General features: G+C 38.8%; 1 long non-coding RNA gene across 1 annotated transcript; it reads left to right on the top strand.

Annotated features, from left to right (window-relative positions):
* The first annotated feature begins 810 nt into the window (after positions 1 to 810).
* Positions 811 to 2,812, top strand: LOC128133209 (uncharacterized). The gene is made up of 2 exons (XR_008231587.1): positions 811 to 1,045; positions 2,590 to 2,812. It is a non-coding gene; the product is annotated as an uncharacterized LOC128133209 (long non-coding RNA).
* The last annotated feature ends 16,748 nt before the right edge of the window (positions 2,813 to 19,560 follow it).

Below are 19,560 nucleotides of genomic sequence, written 5' to 3'. Positions count from 1 at the left end.
GACCCCGATATGTTGGGGAGAGGTTGGTCAGAGAGTTATGGGGAGCATCGAAGTGGTGCTCAAGACTACCGAGAGGATTCAGCAGGTTCGGAGTAGGCTGCAGACCACACAGAGTCGGCAGAAAAGTTACGCCGACAAGCGCCGATCCGACCTGGAGTTCCAGGTTGGGGATATGGTTCTCCTGAAGGTGTCGCCTTGGAAGGGCGTCATTCGATTCAGGAAGCGGGGCAAGTTGGGCCCAAGGTATATTGGGCCGTTCAAGGTTGTAGCCCGGGTGGGCAAGGTGGCGTATAGGCTGGATCTGTCAGCCGAGCTCCGTCAGATACACAACACTTTCCATGTTTCTCAGCTACAGAAGTGCCTGGTAGACGACTCCGCAGTGGTTCCGTTAGAGGACATTCAGGTCGATGGCGGCCTGAATTATGTTGAGAGACCAGTAGCAATCATCGATCGGAAGTCGAAGGAATTGAGGAACAAGCAAGTGGAACTCGTGAAGGTGCAATGGCAGCACCGGAAGGGATCAGAGTGGACTTGGGAGCCGGTGGAAGAAATGATGGAGCATTACCCCGAGCTATTTTTGAAGCAAGCAACAGACTTCGAGGACGAAGTCTAAAATAAGTGGGGAAGATTTGTAGCACCTGGTTCCTGGTATGTATTCTTGATTATTAACTCTCCTTATATATTGCATTTTAATCTTAGACTCGACGAGTTGAAGGACTAACTCGCCGAGTAGAAGCTGGACTAAACGCGGGATCTACTCTGTCTACTCGGCGAGTAGGCTCGTGGGACTCGGCGAGTAGACCCTGTCTGGACTAAAACCCTAACCCGGGTGTTTGCACCCTATTTAAACAATCTAACCTAGCCTCCATTTCCCTAGCACTCCCAGAGATCTGTAGAACGAAACCCTAGCCCCCTTTGTGTCCTTGTGGGTGATTTTTTTTAGCATTGTGAAGGCGATTTGGAGCTTGGGAGAAGAAGGAGAAGGTTGAAGAGTGCAAGAAGGGAAGAAGATTCGGAATCTACTCTGTGAAGGGCTTCTATTCAGGTAGAAAAGTTCCTACCTTGATCTTTAGTTCATTGAACCCCTTTTTTGTCCCTAAAAAGAGGTTTTAAGCCCTAAGAACCTAAATCTCTATGTGTTTATGGTTAATGTTCTGCAAGGACTTCGGATTTGGACCTTTAGGACATCCTAGTAGCATAAAGTCTCTGTGGTTGAGGTGATTGAGGTCCCTATTCAGTGTATGACCTCTTAAAGAGCTTGGAATTGCATGTTTGAGCTCATAGGGCTATGCATGCATGTAAAGTTTGCAACTTTACGTGGTAAACATGCCCTAGGACCATAGATCTGTGGTTTTGAAGCTTTGCATGTCTCAGATCTGGCCTACTCGGGAAATGGGTCGAGGGACTCGACGAGTTCTATGAAGATGGTCTTAGACTCGGCGAGTTGGATGAACAACTCGGCTGGACTCGCCGAGTTGTTCTTCAAACTCGGCGAATCATATGAACTTTTGCAGAGCAAGAGGGGTTTAAGCGTTGAAGGGTCAACCCTTCGTACCTGTACGCGGAATTAACCGTGTAACGAAGTCCCCAAAACCCCAAACCCTCGTATGGGGTGTTCTGGTGTGGATTGGAAGCGAGCAGGGGATCCGCTCGAGGAACTCGGCGAGTTGCTCGCGGACTCGGCGAGTCGGGACTCGAGTCGGCCCCCTATTCCCGAGTGGTGAGTCATGGGTGACTCAGTGAGTGGGGAGAGGGACTTGGCGAGTAGGACCGGATTAGTAAGGGAAGGACTCGGCGAGTTGCTCGCGGACTCGGCGAGTCCAGTCAACTGGAAGTTGACTTTAACTTGGATTTCGACTTGGTCAAGGGTAAAAGGGTCATTTTACCCTAAGTACATCTAGCAGTGTTTGACTGATTGTTTTGTGGGAATTATAGCCGGAGGACGTCCGGAGCAGCAGCAGTAGACAGTCAGTTCCCGATCAGATCAGCAGCTACTTTGAGGTGAGTTACCTTCCAGTAGCGGTGGGTCTACGGCCACAATGTCGGCCCACCAGTAGGAGTTGTATGTAGATGATTGTCTCTGTGATATTCATCTAGGGATTACTACTACCTGTGTTATGTGATGTGCTAGTATGATATGATGCTATGTGCTTGTGACAGTAGGGGAAGATAGTCCCCAAGATATCCGGTCAGTAGGGCCGAAGGGGTAGTCATACCCAGCCATGCTAGATAGATTCTGATATTGTGATACATATTATGTGGTAGTAGTAGATGGGAGGAATAGTTCCCAGTTTCCGGTCGAGAGGACTGAAGGGGAGGCCAGCACCTAGATATGCTAGGCAGTATCCGGTCGAGAGGACCGAAGGGGAGGCCAGCACCCAGATATGCTAGGCAGTATCCGGTCGAAAGGACCGAAGGGGAGGCCAACACCCAGATATGCTAGGCAGTATCTGGTCGAGAGGACCGAAGGGGTAGGTCGGGCACCCAGATATGCCTGAAAATTTATGTATGTTATGTGATTATATGGTATGTGGTACAGTGGGGGAACTCACTAAGCTTCGTTCTTACAGTTTTCAGTTTTGGTTTCAGGTACCTCTTCAGCTAAGGGAAAGGAGCCGGCACGGTAGCAGCATATCACACACACTCTTGTTTCCGCAGTTATGAGTTTATTCTGGGATTGATACTCTGATGTTTGGTTGTTTACATGTTGTGGATTTCAAATTTGGGTTTTCGATGTGAAATGGTTTAATTAAACAATGTTTTAATCCTTAATGTTTTCTAAGTAATGTTTTAAAAACGAAATTTTTGGACGTGGAAATTGGGTCGTTACAGTCTTTATGATTCTATGATCCACATGGACTTTTTAGTCGATGGTTACTTTTCAAGGCGCAACGATGATCTTTGAAGCACGTTCATTCGAAGGAACAAGAAATGAAGAATATTCTTTCAACATACAATCTTTCAACCCCAGGAGCATGGTGAAGTTGTACTTGAAGATTATGTGACAGATTGCATTGAATCCTCCTCAATCAATTTGTTGTTATCTATGAACCTACTGAAGTGATCCAAAATATTCGTTCTGTATTTTATTCTCTATAAAGATTCTCAAAGTTGCATGTGCTGATTTTCAAGAATCTTTTCCCGAAGCCTCCACACCCAACGTGCGTTTAAAGTTAATTTTTTGAAGAAAAGCCCAACTGTTAAAGATAAAGTCACTCACAGAGAATATTCATACGTTCATTTTGAAGCTGTGAAGAAATTGAAGATAAACGCTGAAACCAAACTCGGAGTGAAGGTTGACAACAAAAGCAAACTACAAACCTAGGGGGGGTTTTGGGGTCAAAAGAAAAGAAAGCTATAAACCAAGAGGGAGATTGTTCGGTCAAAAATACGGTTTATACTTTGCGTTTCTAATCATTTGTAGTTTTCGGTCTAGGACCGAAAACCATCTTGGGTTTATTTGTAGCTTAGACCTAAACCTCATGTGTTTTCGGTCAAGCAATTGGGTTTTCAGTTTGGGCTTTGTACTTTCGGTTCATACCTATATATAGAAATAAGAGTAGGAGTGGCCATATTGTGAGGATGAGCATGTTCTAGAGAGAGAAAGTGAGAGAGAACTTGTAAGTGTGTGTGTGTGTGTGAATCTTGTGTTGGATCGTCATTCATATCATCAATACATTGAAGATCCATCAAGTTCTTTTTCTTCTTCTTCTTCTTCTCCATTACATCTTACATCATCCATTTGATTGGGATTTTGCACCATCAAGTAGATCGGATTGATACGTCAAGCGAATTAGGAGACTTACAAAGATTCATTACATGTTTTCGTTTTTGTTTCACCTGCTTTAGATGTAATGTTTTTTCCTCTTCCTATTATGCTCTGTTTTCATTCTGGTATATCCTATGTCAAAAAAATGATTAATTTCATTTTTATATTTTATAGATGTTGGGGGGGGGGGGGGGGGGGTACATAATAAGGGTTAAGGTTTTCAAGAATTGGATGAGTAAGGTGGTGTTAACATGCTTGTTGCTGCTAATGCTCTAAAGGTAAGTATTATCATGCCTATTGAAAACTAAATAAACCTTACATTATATGTTACTTGACTCATCTTACAACCTTTACTTTTCCTTGTGTTGTTCTTGATGAGCAATAGTATTATAACACTTCTTATCATTCATTTTCTTATTAGGACATTATACATCAAAAAAAATATTTAAATGACATTTCTATAATTAAGTACATATTCCAAAGTACAGTGCTATAAATAGAATATGTAGAAATGCAAGTAGGACGCCATAATAAGCACATCGTGAAAGTACATTGCTATTTCTTGCATTTAATTCTACAATGAGAAAGTAAATTTTCCATGGGATAAGTGAAGGAAAATTATAAGAAATGATTTCTTTTTATTCTTTACCTACAATAGCATCCAACTTTCATTTTTTTACCAATATATGCAATTTCTAACTTGAAAAATAACGTCATAATTTGCAGTACGATACAACAAAAGAGGAACTCAGGAGGCGGATTTGAAAGGTGGGAATGGAATGATGGGCCATAATAAATGCTTTAATGTTGTGTTTTTTGTTACTAAAAATATCGTTTCAAATTCAGTTATTGATCTTGATCTAAATTGTGTAAATGTAGGGAATTTTTTTCTTTCGTTTTTCTTGTTCAGATTAGTAGACAACCTTATAAAATTTTATATTTTTCTGATTAGGATATTACATTTTGAAAAATCTACCATGTTATAGTATTTTATTTTTATTCCTTTTCTCATACAAGACATTCCACTAGGGGTGCAAACGAGCCAAGCTACTCGAGATCGGATCGCTAAACGCTCGACTCGAAACCGATTTTAGACGAGCCCAGGCCGAGCTCGAGCTTAATATTAAGCTCGTTTATTAAACGAGCTCGAGCTCAAGCCTATATCACTAAGCTCGATTAGGCTCGCGAGCCTAAACAAGCCTTTATATAATATAATTTCTTATGTTTTTTATATATTAAAATAAAAACATATTTGTGGATTAGGAATTTAGGGTATTAGTAAACGAGCTTCTTAACGAGCTCGATCTGTGACAACCTGATATTTCAATTCTTTGTAATAGCCTAATAGGTCAAGTATTGTAACCACTTTTGAGTTAATGAAATTAACTTTGATAATAAAATGTCCAAAAAGTTCATATTTAACTACCTACTATGTTAAAAATCATTAAACCGGGTTCGTACGTAAAAAGAATGCCCAAATCCGACTTCGTATATTGAAGTTAACATTTTTCAAAGTTCGGCTTAGCAACAGACAACTAAAAACTCGAATCGGAGATCGAGCGACTTTTGGCCGGAATGACCTAAACGAGAATCGAAGGTTTCGACAATGGTATTTCAGCGGTAAAAAGTCTGGCAAAAACCGACGTCAGATAAAGAAGTTATGAATTTTTAAAGAAATTCCTTAATCATGACATTTTATAAATAAATAATAAAAATAATTTCATAATTTGCCAACGGAGTCTAAACAAAAGTTGTAGAGCGTAGTCTCACCTACGCGTCGATATAAAGACCATCGAAAACGGAGTTTGTATGAAGAAGATATGATTTTTTGAAGTTTATTAAATAAATTATATATAAATTTAAATCAAAAATCCGGTAATATACGAAGGGGGAATCAGCGTTCTCATCCGAGTTACGTGCCGCGTAACCCCGTACGCTCCGCGTACGCGAAGGCCTTGGTCTCGGTCCGTCCACGTCGCCCCTATGCGAGCCTATCTGATCCGTCCCATCCGAAGCGAGGCAGTCGAGGACTCGGTCACGGGTGACGCACGGTACGCCCCGCGTACTGAGGCTTCTTAGATCCCCTATAAATAGATATGCGAGGGTTCCGGGAAATTCACCACATTTCTCTCATTTCTCTCACAATATTGCCTCGATTTCCGTGCCCGCACTACCCCGAAGCCCTGTTGGATTAGTGTCTAAGTCCATAACTATTTTGGTATGTACTTGACCCGATGGTGCATGGTCCTTTTGGGTTGCTTTCACCAAAGCAACTTGATTGGAGAAATAAATAAAGAGAGAGAGGTTATTATGATTTATTAATATGTTATAAGAATAATATATTAAAGGAGAAATCATATTTGTTTAATTAATATTGGTCAATAATTAATTAAGAATTAATTTTGTGATCAAGTGTAATTAATTAAACTAGAGGGGCTGAATTGTAATTATGTGATAGTTGCAAAATAGGGCAATGGTTATCCTTGTTAAAGGATGGACGAATTCAAGGATAAGGATATCCTTAAAATCGTCCAAGGTCCATGAGATAGGGGCTTCCTAAGACTTATCTTATGGTTGCTTGATGGGCAAGTAACTAGATAAGGATAAGGACTGAAACCCTAATCCCAACCCTATATAAAGACCCCTAAGGCCTTAGAATTCGTGCACTTGATCCCTAGAGCATCTAAGGATGAATTCCTACCTCTCTCCTCTCTCTTTATACCTTCTCCATTTGCTCTTGGTGTTTGTAAGCCATTAGAGGAGTGACACTTGTGACTCTAAGCCTTCCAAAGTCAATTCAAGGAGGAATTAGGATTGTTATTGCTATATAACAATCAAGGTATGTTCTTAAACCCATTTATATGTTAATATTGATTTCCATATGCTAGAATTAGGGTTTATAGTCTTGGATTCAAAGCATGTACAATAGAGAAACCTAGATCCAAGCATTAGGGTTTGTATGAGCACATAGGATGTCTTATGACCAAAACCCATCAGTGGTATCAGAGCCTAGCCTGGTTTTAATTGTATTGATGCATTGTATATCTAAAAAATTCGTTTTTTGGTGTTTTGGAGGCTGGACTCGCCGAGTCCATAGCTGAACTCGCCGAGTCCAAGGTGACTCGACGAGTCCAGGCTTGACTCGACGAGTCAACTCGTCAGATAGAGCTTATCTCGGGATTTCTTGCTGTTTTTGCATTGGGATAGTTACCTTATCATATTAGATCAATATTAATCCGATTATATGATATATTTGACTATATTTTTGATCTAATTGAAGATATTTATCAATTAATAAGATAATTGTTTCCTTATAAGATAATTGATTAATTATTTTGAGTAAATTGATAAATTGTTTTGCAAGAAATCATTAAACAAATCAAATATGGATAATTATGTAATTAAATGTTAGTTTAGATTATTTGTTATTTGATCCTTGTTGTTATGAAAAGTTTCATATTTTGCCCTTTAGGTTTTATAGTTTAAATTTGAACCCAATAGTTTTGTAGTTTTGTAATTTAAATAGTTGAAACCCTAATGTTTTGAAAAAAAAAGGTTTCAAAACTTGCCCTCAAGTTTTGGAATTTAAAAGTCGATTAAAAGTTTAATTAGGAATGTTAAATTCTAAAACTCTAGTATGGTTTTGAAAAAGTTCAAATCACACCCTTATGGTTTTGTTAATTAATTAAGGTGAATAATTAAAAGAAGTTTAATAAATCCGTAAAAGTTTAGGTTTACAATTTAATTGAATTAAAAGTATAATTGTTAAATTAGACCACCTAGTATTTTGAAAGTATAAAATACACCCTATATTGTACATAACATTAAAAGTCTAACATTATATATATGTATGAGTAAAAGTCAATCTTACCGTTAGTAGGCCTCATTCACGAAGCTAGTCTATAAGGGGTGTTTAAGGAAATTGCCTATAAAATGGCGATTGAATGGGTATCCACTCTTACCCACCGCACTCTTGACTAGTGGAGGGTCGTTAGCCGAACGGGTAGGATAGGAAGAAACCTTCCATTATAAGTATAATAAAGTATAAAAGTAACTAAATATTTTTCATAAAATTGCCAATCTTAGTTACTTAGGCAAAAGTGAATTGATGCAATTCCATGAAATTACACTTTGTGCCCTTGCGAAGACGTTAGTGGAGCGTGTGTGGTTTACCGGCACACTAATTGGTTCTAAGCAAAGGTAGCAAAGGGTGACTCAATGTTTGTCATAGTTTGGTGGAGCGTGTGTGGTTTACCGGCACATCGAATAGGTGACTGTAACATGTGAGGGCACCATGTAAGTTTGCATGGTTATCACATTATGTATTCAGAATCTAGAATGAATACATAATGTGATAAGATTACAATTGATGTTTTCGAAGAAAAGAAAGGAAGCTTAAGGGAAGAAGTGAGCAGAATCTAACGTGAAGGAATGGATTTCGATCGCATTTCTCGAAGATTAGATTCTTGAGCTACTACTTAGAGTTAGAATTAGGTTGCTAAGAAAGATGTATTAGCATAAGTTTTTCAATGAGTTGCATTGTAAGGACAAATTTTTTCTGCAATAAAATAAATTTTGATTTTTATTTATTTATCCTTACAATGGCGTGTATGAAAAATTGATGTTAAAATGTTTCTATTATTAGCAATAATGGATTTGGTTCTTATTATGTTATTTATGGAAAGTCGAGAATTTACCAAATAGGGAGAGTTTCTCATCGCCCAAGTTTCAATTGGACAGAAACTTGGAATCATGCAACGTGGATGCACGATGAATGTGAAATTTTGTATTTGGAAATTAGACTAATTCATTGACAAAGTGTCAAGTGTAGGACTAGGAGATCGAGCACACAAAGTTGCGTGTTGATCAAGTCCACCATAAGAGTAACAAAGACATTCGTCATGATTTACTAAAGGTTTAGTAAATATGATTATGCTTATAAGATTAAGTGTAATTCTAAATTGATTGAAAATGTTTAAATCAATAGCAGAACTAATAAGAAGAATCAAGTAGGCAGAAAGATAAAAGTTTCTCCATTCTAAGAAGAAGGGAGAGTACCTTTTATGCTTTATGATAGGTCTTAATGATTAAGAACCATATCTCAATTGATCCTCTAAGTAACTCTTAGTACAATTGTATGTTTGAGAAGAGGAATCAAGAATTGAAGAAATGGTTAAATCAAGAAGTCTATCATACTTCGTTCTAATAACAAGTCTTAAAGTTAAGATTGTGGCAATGAGTGAAAAGAATTAAGAAGGTTTATAACATTCAATAAATGTGGTAAGTTGTGATGTCTTGGATAAGACAAAGACCAACTAGTACCAATTTAAGAAGTGTTTTGATAAAAGCTACACTAAATCTTGAATATTTGTTTGTCAAGAAATGGTTAATGACAAGAGAATCTCATATGTCAAGGAGTCAGTGGGAGTCTTAATGGTCTTGAAAGGTTTCAAGAACAAATCAAATAAACCTTATCGATCATCACTAGCACACGAGTTAAGGTTTACAACCTATTGTGATGACATTATTTTGATTCTGTGCCAATCCAATCGAGTTAATTATGCATGAGAGTTCTATGAGTTCTCATTTTGAACGCATAAAAGGCAAAGCACCTTAATCAATGAAAGGTACATTGATAGGAAAGGGTGAGCTGCTTAACTACTTGGAAGACATGGTGGGCAGCTGTGCTACCATAAGGTAAGAAATCAAGACTAAGAATGTTCGGTCCATATGAGTTTGAATTTGTTGTAAACTTTGGTTTCAACAAATTCACATGGATAGGAACACATGCACTCTATAAAATCTAAGTGTCATAAGATTTCCTCCTTCATGAAAATGATTGTGAGGAAATGCTTTCACTAAGAAAGATTTTAAGAAGATAGTGATTGTTAAAATTGCATTCTCGAATTCAATTATGGTTACGGTATCCCTTTCCATAATTTGAATTGTGCGGTTTGGCAATTAGTCTTAATCGTTTAGACACACATATGAACTATCTAAGGCAAAGGTGTATAAGTTCAAAAAGCATTGATAAAAGATTATCAAAGCACTAAGTATTAGAAACATGAACTTAAGAAATTCAATAAGTATTGTTTTCTAAGATGTTTTGAATACAAGTCGAAGCTAGTGGGAGCATAAGTGTTATGTTTTATAGTAATCATAATGATAGTGGGAGCATAAAAGTTATGATTGTATGATTATTATGGAAAGTATTGCAAGTTGGCAATATTAATTATAGAAAACAAGAGTCATTCTTTGCAAAGTTGTAAGGATGGAATAGTTGTTTTGCTATAATTAAGGGAGAGAATATTATGCTTCATTTCAAATCTAAAGGATTAGGTTGTGGAATGTTAATAAATTTAGTCAAAGGTACATAGTGTGTTCTTAAAATTTCGATTATGATTACGGCATTCCTCTTCACAATTCGAATTCTGAGAACATAGCAAATAAAACATTATGCGTCGTGTCCCATACGCTTCGGGTATAGGATCGATTGCAAATGATTTAATGTTTGACCATTCTAAAATTTTCCAAATGTCTAGCGCATTTAGAGGGAAAAGAGACTAGAATCAGTTTTGACTAAAATAATTAAACCACTATCAAAGGACAATTCAAAGTTCGACGAGAATTGGTCGCTTGTGAGTAGTTGGAAGTATAGTATTGGAAATTATGGAAATGTTTCCATATTGGATGGATCATATCGACATCATTACAAATAGAAAAGATTCTATTAAGAATGAGTTGTCATGAGGAAAATATGGAAGCGTGTTCATATTAGGAAGTAAATATTGAAAATCTATGTCTAGATTAGAAACTTTTATGCAAAAGGATGTTCAAAGGAATGTACTTTGAGAGAGAGACATCATATCTAAGGAATTGTCTTGTAACAATCTCCGATTGAGGACTTTGTAATATCATTGGCAATAGTCTTTGTGACTTTGGTGCAGTGACATTACGAAATGATCGTTGCATAAACTGTTAGAATCTAGCATATTCTATAAGTAGCAAGAATGTGATATTCTTATACTTATGAAAAAGGATTTGGAGTTGTAAAATGAGAATGATTGGAAATGTGTTCAATTTGTCTATTTCACAAAAGTAAGAACCATAGGTAAACATTGTGTGCATGCTAGGAGCATGGGACAAGTGCTGGAATTCAAGTAAGAAGTTGATTACCCGAAACGACAAATAATGAGTAATCAATATGGTGATAAATAAAAGGCGTTTTATTTATACTCAACGGTTTGAGGCCATATGGGATTAGTATTATTCTTGTGTTTCACATTTGCATGTTTTGACTTTCAGAATAATTGAGTTTATTAAGAATAATCGAATTATTCGAACGGGCCACAGTTGTTCATATGTTGGAAGTAGATATGAATGAAGACTGTCATGAATTGGTGTGTGGATTGTCTAAAGAGCATTAGACATAAGCAAATGTTTGCTGCAACGTTCATGAGTGCTTATGAATATGAATTTGAGCATTGGATTAAACCCACGCTCACTTGGATCACTCCATGAATTGTATCATGAGTGATTGGTGAGACGATAACATCTTATATTCTTGAAACCGAGATGTGTGAGTTGTATCTTGCAAATCGGTTGCACATTGATAATATGTAAACGCACCAGTAACTTGGTGTTATAAAACATATTGTTGTGTGTAATTCGGTGGGTGAGTGCAAGCAAGCATTGTATCAAAGTTTATCTGTTCCTTTTATTCAAAGAAGAATAAAAGCGATATCTTTGGGCCCCTCGATGATTTAGTGATGACAAACGTAAATGCTCGGCTGGGCTAGGACTAATTTGATTTGTTCAATTAGTCAGTCGTCATAAATCGGGAATCGAGATATAGTACAAAGAGAATGATTTGAAATCATATCTCATATGATATCTAGAATGGAGGAATATATGATCCCTTATCTAAGGACACACGTATCTGATAAGATCAGAGTTGACAGCGGCTTTGGAAAGCTAAGATTGCAGATCAGGATCCGAAGTCATACGCAGAATAGTTGTTAGACTTATCCAAGTGGGAGACTGTTGGATTAGTGTCTAAGTCCATAACTATTTTGGTATGTACTTGACCCGATGGTGCATGGTCCTTTTGGGTTGCTTTCACCAAAGCAACTTGATTGGAGAAATAAATAAAGAGAGAGAGGTTATTATGATTTATTAATATGTTATAAGAATAATATATTAAAGGAGAAATCATATTTGTTTAATTAATATTGGTCAATAATTAATTAAGAATTAATTTTGTGATCAAGTGTAATTAATTAAACTAGAGGGGCTGAATTGTAATTATGTGATAGTTGCAAAATAGGGCAATGGTTATCCTTGTTAAAGGATGGACGAATTCAAGGATAAGGATATCCTTAAAATCGTCCAAGGTCCATGAGATAGGGGCTTCCTAAGACTTATCTTATGGTTGCTTGATGGGCAAGTAACTAGATAAGGATAAGGACTGAAACCCTAATCCCAACCCTATATAAAGACCCCTAAGGCCTTAGAATTCGTGCACTTGATCCCTAGAGCATCTAAGGATGAATTCCTACCTCTCTCCTCTCTCTTTATACCTTCTCCATTTGCTCTTGGTGTTTGTAATCCATTAGAGGAGTGACACTTGTGACTCTAAGCCTTCCAAAGTCAATTCAAGGAGGAATTAGGATTGTTATTGCTATATAACAATCAAGGTATGTTCTTAAACCCATTTATATGTTAATATTGATTTCCATATGCTAGAATTAGGGTTTATAGTCTTGGATTCAAAGCATGTACAATAGAGAAACCTAGATCCAAGCATTAGGGTTTGTATGAGCACATAGGATGTCTTATGACCAAAACCCATCAAACCCTGATCATTTTGCTCAAGTCCCGAAGGTCGATTTTACTCCCGAGATTTCCGAGAATCCCGAGAAAAATCCGTTTCCCGAGACAAAACTCTGCCCGGTTTTCCATCTCGCTATCTTCAAACTTTCAAGTGAGTTCATACCCCTTAATTAACCATTTTTAAATATTCTAAATGCTTTTATATGCTTTCTAAGGGAGGGAAATACAAGTAAAACACACGACTACTATCGGGTGTTATATATAAAGATTATTATACACTTTTATTAAGTAGAATCATATGTGATTTATAAACTTTATAGGGAACTCTCGTATACAAAATATATTACAATAGCATTCTATCTTTAAAAATATAAATTGTTGTAATGCATGTATAAACTAAACATTTTCTTAGATTATATGTATACTTGTCTATCTTAGACTCTACAAAAATCTATGCTTTCATAACAAGTGATTCCTTTTCTAGGTATTCTAAAACAAACGAGGCACACTTTTAGAAAAATATAATAGGTATAGTTTTATGAGGATATTGCAAACTTTTACATACTAGAAACACGATTTTCAAGAAGTCACTTTCATATACAAAGAACAAACGAACATTTTAACATGTAAATCTGTTTTTATACTACGCTTTGTGAGACATTAACTTCACGTACGTTCGAGTACACATTTCAAGTCCTGTATTATATACCAGAATCCCTTGGAGGGGGAGCATGGTGTTTATGTATAGATCTATACGGGCTTGACAACCCGCGCCTTGACTGTTAGCTACAGTCCACCATTTGGGGTGACAAACGTCATAACATTCCAACGCCTAAAGAACGTTGTGTATAGGCATTCCGAGTCAATAGTATGGTTATAAAACTCACATAAGGTATAAAAAAATACATTGATTTACGAGGTTTTCAAACATATTGGTTATTTTTACACTTATATACATTTTTAGAAATAAGCTTTGGTCTTGAGAGAAGACTACTTTTATACTAGTAGAAAATATAGGATTTTCTAAAAACAAACAAATAAGGACAAAACATTTCATTTCATACCAACATTGTCATTTAAATAATTATGAAACTCACCAGCTTAAATGTTGATCTACTCTTTCAAAATTACTTGTATGTCCCAGGGATTCAGTAACTACAGGTATCATTATGCTTTTGATGAAGGGATGCTGCGGTGCTAGTTTAACCTCATATTTTGACATCATATTGTAATTTGTTTTGAACATGTAACTTTTGACAAATGTAAACTTTCAATTATATATATGATGGTTGTATTGTTTTCTTTACTATGTATTCATTTGTTACGTTACCACATGAAGTCATCCGCCCCCGAATGTTTCCGCCGTTCAGGTTTGGGGGTGTGACAGATTGGTATCAGAGCAATGTTTATAGTGAACTAAGTATATCGAACCACATAAGATATACAAACTATAAATGCTTAAGGGACTAATACTCTCTGACAAAACAATTTTCTTTTTATGCTTGAGCAGCGTTACGTTTAACTTTATTTGTAGTTCATTTAAGTACAAATACATGCATACAACAAATTATTTTCATGATACCTAACTATACAACAAGTATTTAGACAAGTTGACACTACGATTAAGACTCGATATATGTAATCGGATTTGGGACAAATATAGCGTGATCAACTATATTTGCCCGAGATCGGACCAATGTATATCGAGGAATGATCGTAGTAAGCAACAAGTCAAACTTACCAAAAACATCACGAGGATCAAACACAAGAAATTAAATACTATAGGAGTATTTGCTACATAAACTAGTTTAACTTACATGTTTAAATCTTACATGTTTCAACCTTATTCAAATTCTTATAACCCTATTTCTCGTACAGTCAAATGGCTGGATTTCACCACCCCGACGACCCCTACTTTCCCAACCAAGGCAATGGAGGATGGGTCGAAGATGATCCCGAAGAGGACGAGGAACCCATAGAAGTGGATGATGACTCTGGTACCGACTCAGAGCCATAAGTGATCAATCCACCACCCATACAACCTCCCGTCTTCGTAAGGAACTTTCAAGGACCGATTCTCGTCTGGGGAAGTCACCTCCACCACTGGAGCCAACAACAAAACCTACGCCCTCCCTACGGCATGTGCCGGGACTTCTATGATGTCCGCGACGGAGGTTCGGCTGATCGGGCACTCCCAGTAATGGTGGGAAAACTAGCCAATCAGTCCTATCAATCCGGAGTTCATGCTAGCCGGCTCCGGGATGTCAACATGGAAGTACAGGTTCACACTTCCGACATCCGTAGGCTGGACAAAATGAAAGACAATGCGCAACTCCAAACCGAGGCATTCCAAGCGCAAATGATTGCAGCCCTCGCTGAATTGAGGGAACAACAAGCCGCTTTGGATAGGCGTCTAATGGAGTCAAAGCAATCAGATGCGGAGTCAAGCTCCAAGCGCAACCTACGTCGCAAGTAGTGCTTGTCAAAGACTCAAATTTTGTTATAACTTAGGACCTCGGCTAAAAGTCTTTAAATTTCTCGAACTTTGTAATCGGAGACCCTTATAGGGGTCAAATTTTCATGATCGTTGTATCAACTTTTATATTAATATAAGTGACACTATTATTACTACGTTGAGTATTTCGTTCAAACCTTGAAAAGTTATCGAGAAACCAAATACTTGTTTCATACTTTCAGTCTTACAAATAACTTTCATTCTTCTATTTTAAGACTCATACTATCATCTGTTGTTGAACTATAGCAATTTAGTTCATGACACACATACATTTTCTATTCTATGGAATTCTTATCTTTATCTTTTCAACCTATAGTTGAAGGATGCCTCCGCGTAGGAATCCGAGACGAAACAACGGTGGGGAAGCACCTATACCATCACCACCCCCACCTCCTCAATTTGATGTTGTCATGTTCCAAGCAGCAATCACCGCAGCGGTAGCAGCTGCCATGTCACAGCTCAATAACTCGAGTACTAATGGCTTGAGAACTGGCACACACCTATCCAACCATGGCGAGAGTCATGGGCAACCCCGAGAATGCACTTATAAGGACTTTACTAATGCCAAACCCCGGATGTTTTATGGAACTAGTGGTGTGATGGCTCTAAGGCAGTGGATTGAAAGGACAAAATCAGTCTTTGAAATCTGCTCCTGCCCTGAGCATAGCAAAGTCAAGTTTGCAACCTTCACCCTCATTGATAAAGCTTTAGCTTGGTGGAACGGCCACGTTAAAGTACTTACCCTAATAGTGGCAAACTCCATAAGCTGGGAGAGCCTCAAAGTCATGATGATGAGAGAATACTGCCCACGAGGAGAGATTCAAAAGCTCGAACACGAACTCTGGACTCTCGGAATGCTTGGTACCGACATCGCAACTTATACCAACAGATTCTATGATCTGGCAATCCTTTGCCCAAATATGATTGCTCCTGAGAGCAAGAAAATAGAGAGGTACATATGGGGACTGACGCCTCAAATACGGTCAAGCGTGTTAGCTTCCAAACCTGACACCTTTGAAAGTGCTAAGGAACTGGCACAATCTTTGATTGACTACGGAGGTCATCAGAACTCAACCGTTTCTGCACCAGAACCACAGAAAGGAAACAACAACAACAACAACAGGAAGAGAGTATGGAATAAAGGGAAGGGTGGGTCTTCCCAAGAATCCGCAAAGACACAACTGGTTTCAGTGAATGCTGCCACTGTACCTACTACAGCTCCTACAAATACCTACCCAACAAAGCCTTATGTAGGTAACCTTCCAAAGTGCACCAAATGCACTTACCACCACCATGGACCTTATCGGGAAATGCAGTGCGCCAACTACAACAGAAAGGGACATACAACCCGTTTCTGCAAGGATCCCACAAAGCCGATCACTCAAGTTCCCAGTGCGGGTGTAGGCCAGACTTGCTACGGTTGTGGCGAGGTGGGCCACTACAAGAGGAACTGCCCTAAGGCAGCAGGCACCGGCGGTGTGGGACGAGTTTTGGCTATAGGCCACGATGAAGCTGTAGCTGACTCAACTGTAGTTGCTGGTACGTTCTTTCTCGATAATTCATATGCATGCATATTATTCGATAGTGGAGTGGAGAGAAGCTTCGTGAGTCAAAACTTTATTCACTTACTTAAACCTAAACCTAACAAGTTAGAAAAATCATTCACTGTAGAGATGGCCAACGGAAAAACCGAAAACACTAACTGCATATACAAGGACTGTACATTAATTTTAGACGGTCATTCTTTCCCAATCAATCTCATGCCGGTCCCAATTAAAAGTTTCGACGTCATAGTCGGCATGGATTGGATAAGTCTTCTTCGTGCCGACATCATGTGTTTTGAAAAAGCAGTTCATCTTAATCTCCCTAACAACGAAACATTAGTGATTTACGGCGACAAATCAAGTACAAACCTTCGTATCATTTCGTGCATCCAAGCTCGAAAGTGTTTACGGAAGGATTGTCGTGCATTCCTAGCGCACATCGTTGATACAAGTCAGGAACTGAAGGACATCAAGAACATTCCAGAAGTACGCGACTTTCCCGATATCTTTCCAGAAGAACTACCAGGATTACCACCACAACGCCAAGTCGAATTCAGAATCGACTTAGTTCCAGGGGCTACCCCAGTAGCGAAGTCGCCTTATCGTCTAGCACCAGCAGAGATGCAAGAACTTTCCAGTCAACTTAATGAACTCTTTCAAAAAGGATTCATAAGACCAAGTTTCTCACCTTGGGGAGCACCGGTCTTGTTTGTAAAGAAGAAAGACGGATCGTTCCGTATGTGCATCGACTACAGAGAGCTGAACAAACTTACTGTCAAGAACCATTATCCTCTACCCCATATTGACGACCTATTCGATCAACTTCAAGGAGCAAACTACTTCTCAAAGATAGATCTATGATCCGGATATCACCAATTACGAGTACTTGAGGGGGATATTCCCAAGACAGCTTTCCGAACTTGTTATGGACACTACGAATTTGTAGTAATGCCATTTGGATTAACCAACGCACCAGCAGTATTTATGGACTTAATGAATAGGGTATGCCGTCCCTACTTAGATCAGTTCGTCATCGTCTTTATCGATGATATACTTATCTACTCCCGAAGTAAGGAAGAGCATAGTCAGCACCTACGAAAACTCTTAGAAACACTGCGATCGGAGAAACTCTATGCGAAGTTCTCTAAATGCGAATTTTGGATTCGAAGAGTCGAATTTTTGGGCCACGTTGTTAGCAAGAAAGGGATACACATGGACCCCTCCAAAATCAAGGCCATCGAGAACTGGTCGGCACCAAAGACACCTACAAAAATTCGTCAATTTCTAGGTCTCGCTGGCTACTATCGCAGATTCATAAAGAACTTCTCTAGCATTGCGAAACCTCTTACTACATTAACCCAGAAAGGTGTGGCCTTTGACTGGGAAGCGAAACAAGAGAATGCGTTCCAAACACTAAAACAGGCCTTGTGCACCGCACCGATACTATCCCTCCCCAAAGGGATAGGAGACTTCGTAGTGTATTGCAATGCGTCAAATCAAGGACTTGGTTGTGTTCTTATGCAGAGAGGGAAGGTTATTGCTTATGCCTCCCGATAGCTTAAGACACACGAAGTGAACTATACGACACACGATCTTGAGTTAGGAGCAGTGGTATTTGCTCTGAAGATCTGGAGACACTACTTATACGGAACAAAGAGTACTATTTTCACCGATCACAAGAGCCTTCAACACATTTTCGATCAGAAGGAACTCAACATGCAACAACGACGATGGGTTGAGTTACTAAATGACTACGAATGCGAAATTCTTTATCATCCTGGCAAGGGCAACGTGGTAGCTGACGCCCTCAGTCAAAAGGAATACACTGGTCGGAGAGTCAGATCTCTGACTATGACTATCCATTCCCACTTATCCACACAAATTAAAGAGGCACAAATGGAAGCTTTGCGACCTGAAAATGTGGCGGGTGAATCCCTGCGAGGAATGGAAAAGAATCTAGAAGTCAAGGGTGGTGGAGCATATTATCTCATGGACCGAATCTGGATGCCGAAACATGGCGGGTTCAGAGACGTAGTCATGACTGAAGCACACAACACGAGGTATTCCGTTCACCCGGGTTCAGATAAGATGTATCTGGATCTTAAGAAATTGTACTGGTGGCCTAACATGAAAGCAGAAATTGCTACCTTCGTAAGTAAATGCCTTACTTGCGCTAAGGTTAAGGTCGAGTATCAAAAACCGTCAGGATTACTACAACAACCAGAGATACCAGAATGGAAATGGGAACGGATTACTATGGACTTCATAACCAAGTTACCCAAGACGACGGGTGGACTCGATACCATATGGGTCATTGTCGACAGATTGACCAAATCCGCGCATTTCCTACCCATCAAGGAGACTGACAAAATGGAAAAGCTTACAAGAACTTACTTAAGGGAAGTAGTGCGACTGCATGGTGTTCCGATATCCATTATCTTCGATCGAGATAGTAGATTCACTTCAAGATTCTGGCAGTCACTATAAAGTTCCCTGGGGACTAGGCTAGACATGAGTACAGCCTACCACCCACAAACAGACGGGCAAAGTGAGAGAACGATACAAACCTTAGAAGATATGCTGAGAGCCTATGTGATTGACTTTGGAAAGGCATGGGATATCCATTTACCCCTTGTCGAATTTTCATACAACAATAGTTATCATACAAGCATAAAGGCTGCTCCGTTTGAAGCCCTCTATGGTCGAAAGTGCAGATCCCCTTTGTGCTGGACTGAAGTTGGCGATACCCAGTTAGCTAGAGGAAGAGTTCCTGAAAGCACTCTCACCGGTCCGGAAATCATACGAGAAACGACAGAGAAGATCGTTCAGATTCGTGAACGATTGAAAGCCTCTAGAGACTGACAGAAAAGCTACGCTGACCAAAGGAGGAAACCTTTGGA

Source organism: Lactuca sativa, chromosome 4 (assembly GCF_002870075.4).
Source record: "Lactuca sativa cultivar Salinas chromosome 4, Lsat_Salinas_v11, whole genome shotgun sequence".
Taxonomy (NCBI): Eukaryota; Viridiplantae; Streptophyta; class Magnoliopsida; order Asterales; family Asteraceae; genus Lactuca; species Lactuca sativa.
The sequence above is the reverse complement of the archived record's forward strand: the minus strand, read 5'-3'. Positions and strand labels throughout refer to the sequence as shown.